The sequence below is a fragment of the Diceros bicornis genome, chromosome 8, assembly GCF_020826845.1.
Source record: "Diceros bicornis minor isolate mBicDic1 chromosome 8, mDicBic1.mat.cur, whole genome shotgun sequence".
Classification (NCBI taxonomy): domain Eukaryota; kingdom Metazoa; phylum Chordata; class Mammalia; order Perissodactyla; family Rhinocerotidae; genus Diceros; species Diceros bicornis.
In genome coordinates this window covers 56685603-56696796 of record NC_080747.1, presented here as the reverse complement: position 1 = coordinate 56696796, position 11194 = coordinate 56685603, and positions in this window count along the sequence as shown.

Genomic DNA, 11194 nt, shown 5'->3' with positions numbered 1-11194 from the left:
ATCTGAAGAGGTATTCAATTAAAGCCTTCTCTCTGATTCATTGAGAAGAGCCAGAAAGTGTGTTCCTACACTAAGGTATATTATTAATGGAAGCTTAAATTTAGTTTGTGTCAAATGATTTTGAAATTCCCCAAAACTATCACAGCACCATGTCTTAGTTTTCTGGCACCAGTTTTATCTTCATTTTGAATTTTCATTTGTTTATTTTCTGCTTAGCTTCACTGTAATGTAATTTCAATGAGAGTAAGCTCCTTGCTATTTTTGTTCACACCTATGTTCCCAGCATCTAGAACAGTTCCTGGCACAAAGGAGATTGAAAAACTATTTGTTGAATGAATATCTTTGAAGCAATGCTCCAGGAGTAGCAAAGTAAGGTCTTATTCCTTAAGACATGTTACTTAGTATATGATTTGCTATTTTTGAATCTTTTATTTTGCAGAAGGAATTAGCTATATTTAAATGAATGGTAAATGTTGTGATACCATGTGTGATACACATATGGTAAAAAAAAAAAAAAAAAGACATAAAAGTTAGGCACGCCACACAAAAAGTAATGGTCTTGACTGCTATAGGTAAATTCTTGGGAAATAAAGTATAGCAATAAGTTACATGCTTGCAATAGAGATTTATTACTAAAGGTGAAGAAATTCAAATTCCAAAGTTATTACGGTTGTTATCCATTTCCGTTAGTGTACGTGATATAATCCACAGACACCAACGAAATAGAACCAAATTCTTGAGTAAAGAATATAGAGTAAGATTTGGATTTATTAGAAGAGATGCACAAATCAGTGTTCTAGCAGGGAGATGTTTCAGAGATCCATATCTAAAAATAAAAAAATATTTGGTGTTAGTAGGTCAAAACTTAAACTAAAATTTGTATTGATTTTATTTGATTGTCCTCTGAATTCTCTTCCTCTCACACACATACTCACCCTACTACATTACTATTAGACACAATGTTATTGTTGCAGAGAGGATAAATGCTTTATTTCTCCCCTTTACTTCCCAGACTTCCTTACAGGTAGGATGGAGCCACATGTCTAGTTCAGACCAAAGGACTGTGAGAAGTTATGTGTGCTATTCCTGGTTATGGCGATTAAGAATTGGTGTGCCCCCTCACTCTGTCTTCCCCTGACATTGGGACTGTGGAGGCCATGTGTTCTAGAGGTAGTGCAGGAAAGTCATATATCACACCTGCATCAGAATGTGGTGTGATGTGTGGAAGAAATAATCCAATAATCTGGGCCTTAGTTTTCTCATCAATAAAATGAGACAGCCAATACTAATGATCACTGATGAAATTCTATCTCAAGTGATAGTTCCAAAGAGAATGCCTGGGAAATAGTAGGAAATTAATGCTTGCTTTTGGGAATTTATATTTGCTGAATGGGAGAATGGCAATTTGGTCTTAAGATGTATCTGGAAGTGTGCTGAATCTGGAATTTGATCTTTATTTATGGACTAAAGAACTAGGACAGAATCAATATTCTTCCAGACTTACTGATATTTCTTATGGTTTTATTTATGTAGCAAAGTGATTCGTTGCAAGAGAAAATGCTCACTGGTTTTCTTTTAAATCTTGGAACAATAATGTTTATATTTACTACTTGCTTACTATGTATTACTTTATCTCGTATGACACTCATAACTCTGCTGGTCAATGCTAGTATCATTTTAATTTTACAGGTGAGGAAACCAAGGCACGCAGAAAGTCAACAATTTGCTTGGGCTATGCTCTTACTAAGTGTTGATCCTGGGATATGGACCGACTTGGTCAGACTCTAGCATCCTAGCTTCTATATTTTGTATCCAACAAATTCTGTTACCTGTCACAAGTATTTTGTCTGGGTTTAAATATTTTATTTATCAGAAAATCATTTCAGAGGAGATCTATTATATTCACACACAAATTTAAAGTTACCTTGTGTTCTTTAAAGGGATGTAAAAAATGGAGATCCATCATCTATCAGAAGATCAGGCAAATTTTCTTCTGAAGGTTGGTGTTCAAAATGATTGTAATTAAAGTCAAAGTCACTTAAATTCTAAGGATAAAATTGACAAATGAAAAAGAAAATGTCTGTGTTGGTGATGAGAACAGAATTCTGACTCAAGACTTGCTTATTTCAGTTCTGGGACAGAGTTTTGAATATATTCTTTCAATGCTTACTAGAGGTGTTTCTACCAGTTCTTTATGACATGAAGACATGCTAACATTCTTGATATAAGTTTGCCTGCCATATTCAGATGCCTCTACATATTCTATGGAGCAGTGGTTAGGCAGAATAAAAACTCCCACCTTATGCTTTCCCAGAAGTTGGCAGACGATGAAGACTGTGAATGAAGGAGGAATCCCTATGAAGAGAGAAATCCCCACCCCCAGAGAATCTTCAAACTCCTCTGATGCCTCTCCAGAATGTTCCCTGGCACCAGGTAGTCATATTATATCATAATGGTATGATTACAAAATATCCTTGGAATAGAAATTTCTTTTTTAAACAAGGACGTTCACTAATAATCCCTGTAACTGAAATGCAGAGTGTTCATACACTTGCTTTGGAAATTCTGTCTATTCTCTTTTATATCTCTTATTATATTTTCACAATAACTTCATAGTTTCATTTTAGGCTAAATAATCATTTTATAGAAGAGTATATTTCCTTGTCCAGATTTGAGTAAAGATGACATGACAGAAGACGCCCTACCACTGATCACCACAGCTGGTGTGGAGAAGTTCAGCACTTTAAAATATAATTAATGTATTTTCAAGCAAGATGTACCATTGGTCCATTACCCAGTTGTAAAAATAGATTGATTAATATTTCACTCAAGGAAAATCATCAAAATACATAGGATTTAGCATTCATGTTACCAGTTTATATCCTCTGATTCAAATTATAACACGTAAATCTGAGGAATTTATACATTATGCTCTTAGAACTCTATCAAAAGTGAAGGACTCTATTTTCTGAATTTATATTAAAAATTTAAAAGTTTATGAAGATAACATCAGTATTATATTAACTAAATTTTCTTGACAGTGACTGTAATTACACCAATTTTTGTAAAATGGTTTTTTGAGAGTTAAGAAATGGGTTGCTGCAAATGTGGCATTAGAAAACATAAAACATGGAGTTATATTTAAATGTAAGAATATTAAAGTACTACCTCTTCATTGAATGAATCATAGTTGCTTTGAATATTTCCCCACTAAAAACAAAGAAAAAAAATGGTTTACTTCATTTAGTTATTTTAATAATGTTTTTCTTTTTAGAATATTTGCTATTCGAATACAGTTACTTTATATTTAAAATGATTACAGAGTAAATTCTTCTTGGTATAATACTCATCTCTGAATTTCATAATTTTTCTAATTGTGTAGTCATTAAAAAAAGATTATCCATTTTGAAACTGATAGAAAATAGTATTTTCTCTTATAATTTTTAATTTCCATTTTGGGTTAAGATTTTTACCATACACACATATATATACACACGCACATAGATGTACATACACTACTGTATTTTATTGAGTACTCAAACTTTTAGCTGATAGCATACATAATTAAAAAAATGCTTTTAGGCCACCTGCAAAGGCCTTGAATAAGAATCATCAACTCAACAGGATCATATAGAAAATATAGTTTACATTTTACTCAGATATAATACATTATAATGTTGGTCTAGCATGACAAAGATTAATTAAAGTGAAAGTATTGGTCCATTCATCAATGTGGTTGAATCTCAACGATATAAACATTGAAAAAAGCCAGTTGCAGAATGATATACAACATATTACGTGTCGTTTATGTAAATTTTTAAAAATTCACAAAACTTTTTTACATATTTTAAGAGCCATGTATGTGCACACTACAATTACATGAACAAGCCAGGGAAGCATACACACAAACTTCAGAATGTTCTACATCTAGGATGGGGCAGAGGAGAATCAGATCCCTAGGGGAAGCTTCAGCAGGACTGATAACATTTTATCTCTTTTACTGCAAAGATCTCAAGTCAATATGGCAAGTTGCTTACATTTGTAAAATGTAAGTTGTGGGTAAATAGATTTTAGAAAATTATTTAAATATTCAGGTCAAAGCAATGTGTTCCTATTTTTAACTTACTGAATTTATAAATTAATATACAGTCTAACCATAGAAATGTTTTCTACTTAGAAATTTTTTAAAAGGCAATTGTAAAGATCTTTCTCAGATTCTTCTTTGACTTACTGTTCTTTGCATAAGCACACTCAAAATACAAATCAAAACTAGGAATTTCATTATGGGAGATTTCTGTGGGGAAAAACATTGACATATTTACTTTAGTAAAGTGGAAATTTATAGTTGCAGGATATCATCTAATTATAAGGAGCTTGAACGGAGGGTACAATAAGAAAGGAAAATGAAATTGTCTCATTTATACTCAATGTTTTACATAGGTTTCTTCATTATTTCTCAAAGCACCTCATTTATGAAACTCTTAAATGAGAGAAAACTAAGTAACTTGGGTAAGGTCATGTCTTATAATGCGACTTACCCCGACCTATTGCTTAATTTCAGTCTTACCTTCTAGTACTTTAAAGAGTAACTTCATATCCCTATAGAAATGCCATTCTATCCTAAGTCTTTCACGTGTGGCTAGATTAGCTGAGGCTGGTGAACATCTCCAGAACATGCCCATTTTGTGTATTGCTGCCCCTCATTTCAGTCTACTCTTATTTTCTATACTACACATACAACCTGACACACACACATTCACAAACACATGTCACAACATTGGCCTCTTGAGTTAAAGGGTAAATCCTTCTTGTTAATGATTAGGCATCAATCCTATGTGCAGGAAAAAAAGTGGGGGTTGTTTTATTTATCATTACCCCTACTATACATACTCAAAACATTCCTTCAAATTATTGCTGATGTTTTTCCCTTAGAATTTTCAAAGAAGACATTATCTCTACAACTTATCTAGCGAAGAGAAATAAACTATTTAGCATAAAGCTATTTTGTAAACATCTTTCTTTCTGTCACTCAGAAATATTAGGTTACTGAAGTACTGTGACCTAATCGATTGTTTAAGGAATTGTTAAACTCCAGACATTTTATAGAATCTTGTAATTACAAGGATCTCACTAAGCATTTTTGGGACTACTTATATATTTACAATGCGGTTCTGAACATGCTTAGTGAGATCCAAAATATATATAGATTTCCTTCCATAAGCCATACATACTCTCATCAGTGAAGGACTACGATTTATGCATACTTTTATCCCTGCAAACTAGGCACGATGCTTTAAACATACTATACCATCAATAAGTGTTTCAGGAACATATAAATTATCCAGCCCTGGTGTTAGTGAGGATATATATCTTAGTCTAATAAATCTTGGAAATTCTTAAGGAAAAAAATACACAATCTCTAATGGTTGTACTTTATCTAAAATTTTCTATTTATATAATACCCCTCTTATTTGGAATAAGACTATTAGAAAGCCATTTCCCCTGTATTCCCCCAAGTAGCTGGAAATTAGGCTATATGAGATTATGAGATTATAATATGAGATTATTCTTCACATTTCTGATGAAAATTATTAAATAATACCTCTCTAACATGCTGTAGGCAAAGAAAGTTAAAATTCTTAATCTTTCCTCAGACATTCTCTTTGCTTCATCTTTTTTACCTCTTTTTTACAAAATTAATTCAATAATATTCAAGTTCATCAATTCTTTGATGCATATTTTTTCCCACATTAGTACCTCTGAAATTCCATTTAAAATGTCTTTACATTACAATTTGGTATTAAAAAAAGTAATATATTTTTACACAGAAAGTCACAGAAACAGACCAAAACATTTCACGGTGCAGGACTATTATTAAGACCTTTTAAATTACCTTAATTGTCTGCATATTATCTGTCTATCTATCATCTATCTATCTATCTATCTATCATCTGTCTATCAATCTATCATCTCTGTATATCTACCATCCATCTATCTGTCATCTATCTATTTAGGGGTACTTAAAGTAACAGTGTGTCTTAGATGAAATATGGAAATATTAAATAATGATTTTCCTTGTTTACCTGTATCTAAACTCTCAACCATAAAATTTGATAAGATAAATGAAGTTTTCTTTCTTAAACAAGTGACCTACTGTTGCCAGCAACACCACTCTGACCCCACTAGAAACCTGCAAATAAATATTGTTTGTATGTAGGTGTAATAAATTCTAGCAACAATAGTCAAAGCAGCTTATCAGGGGCAAATTAAGCTCTAAGTTTCACAATTATCAGAGTTTACCGTCATACCCCAAAAAATCATTTCCAATTTTAGCAATAAAAACATAAGTTCAAATAAAGTGATTCTATGAGTACACATAGTAGTTATAAGAACATTTTGAAGCAAGGGTACAGAAAAACATGTTAAGTTTCTTGGTCCAATCACTAAATGGTTAGAAGCACCATTTTATACAAAATAGAATGCTATGCACTGTGATAAATATGAAGAACAATGAAATGTTATGAATATAATGTTCATATTCTTTTTAGAATCCTAAATTGTACCTTGAACTTAAATAACCGTAGCAATAGTTACCATTTAAGAATATTTTCTAGGATACCACAGAGAGCTTACCTTCCAATTTCAACATTTCCTTCATCTACTTCCCAATTTATTAAATAATTTTATATTAATTAATTGATGATCTATTTAGGGTACAATAAATATAATGTTCTATAAGGATCTTAACTTCTTTTCCTGGTGTAATCAATAAATTGATTGATTTTTTTCCTCCTTCAGAAAATACCTAAAAGAGATTAGATGTAGTTAAATCATTTTTAATGGTGGTACCTGATTTCCACACTTAGTGATAGGCAAAGAATCTAATATGATCTAAGACTCAGTCCCACAGCTATTTAAAGTCTTTTTGTACTTAAGATGTACTGTTATCTCTCATGTCAATCTTTTCATTCAAGCGTCACCAGAACTTTGTATGATCAGTCAAATAATCAATCATTTCCATGACCTTTATCTTTCCTGGAAAATTTTATTCTTTTCTATTATGGTGAGGAATCACAGCAAGTCTAGGCTGAAATGCCATTTATGCTATTTTAATAGATATCTCAGAGGCTAGGTCAATGTTTTCTCTACACAAATAAAGTGAAACATGCCCTCAGTAGAGTAGTAAAGTTGTTTATTCCTGTTGGAAAGAAGCTTTTATCAATGTCTGGTTCAGACATTTAATTTTTTCTCTTTGTTATAATTTGGACAAGGTTTATGTGGCAACCTGCAGTATCTTAAAATAATGAGATCTGATGAACATTTTCATATGACCATTTTGAGACTTACATAAAATAAAAAAATTACTGGATGAGGTGGGAGGTGTACAATGATAAAAGCAGGGAGACCAGTTAGGAAGTTGTTGCAAAAATCCAGGAGAGATATGTCAGATGTGGTGGAACAGTATAGGTGTGCTGATAACTTTGGATAATTTGAAGTTTCAGCTTCCTCGCTTTATTGAAAGATCAGATGTACAGTTTCAGAGAAAGAAAGTAATCAAGAATACCAAGAATTTAGTCTTAAATAAATGGAAAAATGATGTTGACATTTACTGAAAAAAGATGGAAAAGCCAAGTTGGGTAAGGGGAGGACCAGGAGATTAGTATTGAACAGATATAATATTTGTGATGCTTATTGAACAACTAAGTGGAAAAGTCAGGTAGGCAATTGGATATATGAGTCCAGAATTCAAAAGATATATCCAGGCTTTAAATAAAAATGTGGGAACCATCAATATGACAGTGGTTAGATGGTATTTAAACCATGTGATGAGATGAGACCAACAAGGAAATAAGTGTAGGGAGAGAAAGGAGAAGTCCAAAGACTGATCCCTGGGACACTGAAGTATTAAGAAATTGGGGAGATGAAAAGGAATCAGCAAATGTGACTGAGACTGAAATCTTAACGAGATAGGGGAAAATTCATGAGAAGTTACCTTGAAGCTTGCTGAAGGATACATTTTAAGAAGGTGGGAATGAATAAATTAGTCAAATGCTGTAAATAGGCCAAGTAAGTTGAGAACTAAGATCTGACCACTGATTTAGTAGCATGAATGTCATTGGTAACTGGCCAGAAACTTTCAGTGAGATTAAGTGTAGAAAGCCTGAATGGAGCACGTTTAAGAGAGATTCTGAAGAGAAAAATATAGAAAATATTTTAAGTGACAGAATGACTGTAAATATATATCAAGCAGGGTCCATTCAGAAGAGAAAACACAATTCTTTGAACAGAGGGAATGTAACATAAGTAACTGTGTTAACCAAGTATTGGAGAACTGAAAAGGTAAAAGAGGAACTTTAGGAAGCACCTGCCATCCATGGATTTAGGGGAACTAAGAGAAGGTATGTTTTTAAAAACCTTATAATTTTTGAGTTAGGCTTTGTGGGGCTGATACCCAGACTTGTGATGATGAGGCACAGAATGGCTATCTCTGAGAAGGAGTGATGTGGTTGGTTTTGGGTGTTTTGAAAAAAACTGCAAAAATTGACCAGCTGTTGCTACTATAATGATTTGTTGCTGAAGTGATGAAGATACATTGTTGGGAAAAGCTGATAGGAATAGAAAGAAACAGGAGTGGCCATTACCTCTCCCTTGGTACCCTTTATGGAAAAAGTCTAACAGACTGCTGACAGAAGGAGGAATGGAATACGGTTTGCAGGTTTTCAGCCTTCCCATCACAAAGAAGAGTACAGAAAGTTGACTTTGAGGTGAGACAATAGCTTAGGGACAGTAATAGTTCATCTCTTTTAACACTCCCTTCTACGTATATTTCAATTTCCATACAGCAAATGAACTTTATGCTTCCACCTGAGAAGGTCTAGCTACCCTGCATACAAATGAAGACACTACACATTTCATGTTAATATTGCTTTTAGCCAATACTTCAGGTGACTGGGGCTTTTTCCTGGGTTGAGGGAGTGACCTAAATTTTTATTCCTGCAGGGTCAGGATCCTTACTGGTCCTGTATTTTTTTTTTAAGTTATATAGTTTTCCATTAACTTTTCCTGTTGGAAACAGAAGCACTACAAAATACCCCAGGTTACAGACATAGTCCATCTTGATACTACTGTCTAGATGCAACCTGATTTTTTTTGCCCATTGGTTCAGTGGTATTCTGGAGTCATCCCAATTTCAAACTCAATTGGAACATTTTTGGTCCTCAAGGATGCATTCTTCCCATGGGACACAAGATCTCCAAATTAGTAGAGTTCAAAACTGTGGAGATGAGAAGTAAAACTCCTATGACTGGGTTATTAAGTATCCAAGTAAGAGAAGCTCCTCACACTTCCACTCCATTATCCCAGGAGCTGTGTATTATAGTCATGGTGGGAAGAACAGCATATCTGAAGATAGAAATATGCAAATTATACGATAGAAGCTCATCTTTTCAGGAATGTTGGACTCCCAACAGGCACCATAATTGAGTTGTTAGTACACCATTTCACCATTCCATTAGGCCAGCTGCTTCTGGTGATGGATTATATGGTAAGACCTGTTGATCCTTTAGTTATGAATACATTACTGCTCTTCTTTTCTGGTGAAATGAGTTCCTGAAAGGGAGACAGTATTATGCAGACTATTACTGTGGTGAATAAGGGATTTTTGAAAGTCTGTGGATGATCGTGCTGGTAGATATTATGAGAAGGGAAAGTTAGTCTATAATGAGTATATAAGCCTATCTCTGTGAGAACAAAAAGCTGTTCTTTTCGTAATAGAAGCAGGCTCATATAATCAATTTGTCACCAGGAGGCTATTTGGTTCCCTTGGGGAATGGGGCCATATGGAGGCTCAGCTTTGGTTTCTCCTGATGGCACGTTAGTAGTAGCTGAGCCATGGAAGCATACACAAGAGAAAGTCCCTGTTTTTAAACCTGTACCTGGCCTCCATCTTTGCCATCATGACCACTTTATACATAGGACTCTTAAATAAGCTTGTGATGGCTGGGAAAAAAGGATGACAGACATTCACAGAACATGTCATCATGTGCGCTTGATTATTGAGGCCTTCTTTTTAAGTAGAAGTGCTAGATAAGCATCCACATGGAACACAAATACAATTGTATAAACACCTGATACTCATTCCAAGAATTCAATCCATGTACCTCTTCTAAGCCCTGACCCTCTGGTCACAAAAAAGTTATATGGTAGGAAAGGATGTGTAGCGGGCTGTCTGGTAATCATTGGAAGAGGTTCTTGATACCAGTGCAGAGATGTGAGCAGTTGATACCATTGCAGAGACGTGAGCATCCTGAAGAACAAATGAGAGTAATCACATGTTTGTAGAAGTCAACACTGAGTAAGAATCAGACGCTTTTCCCCAAGCAATGGCATTATATCATTTTCCAATAGCTAGATGGAACACTATACAGCAAAAAAAAAAAAAAAAGTATAAAATGGAGATAAACACACACAGAGAACCTTGTAGATGTACTTTAATATTGATCAAAAGAAGCAAGACTCAAAATAATGTATATAGTAATATTTCTTTTATAAAAAGTTCAAAAATAGGCAAAACTGAACAGTATTATTTTAGAGAATGCGTCAGAGGTGGTAAAATTAAAAAGAAAAACAGAATGAATTACTTTAACCCACTAGACAGTTTTTAACTTTAGAGATAAGGAAGGAGGTGGATTGATAAAGGGACACATAAACAGTATCTGAGGTGATGGAAATGGTTTATAACTCAATGTAAAATTTCCAGTTGGTGGTTACATGTGTATTTGTTTTAGGATCATTTATTATAATGTATGTTTAATGGACTTTTTTGAATGTGTCATACATCTCACCAAAAAAAGTAACTTAAAAATGTGTGATTTTTAAGATATTTGACAAATTGAATGTAATAAATGAGGGAGACAGAAATTGAAGAACTTTCCAATCTTCAGGTTTGGATGACTTTCCTGTATCTCAAACCTGATGCCTGTTTTCTCACTCTCAGCAGTTTGTTCTCCACAAAGGACATGACATCAATTCAAAGCAATAGCATTTACCTTTCACTCGACTGAACCCCTCTAATGCAGTCAAAAGAAAACGAATGAACACTAAAGGAAAAAAAAACCAAAATATTATCGTAATAAGAGATGTAACTCAAATTTCATACCCTCACAACTGATGGACCAGAACATTCCACAGTACT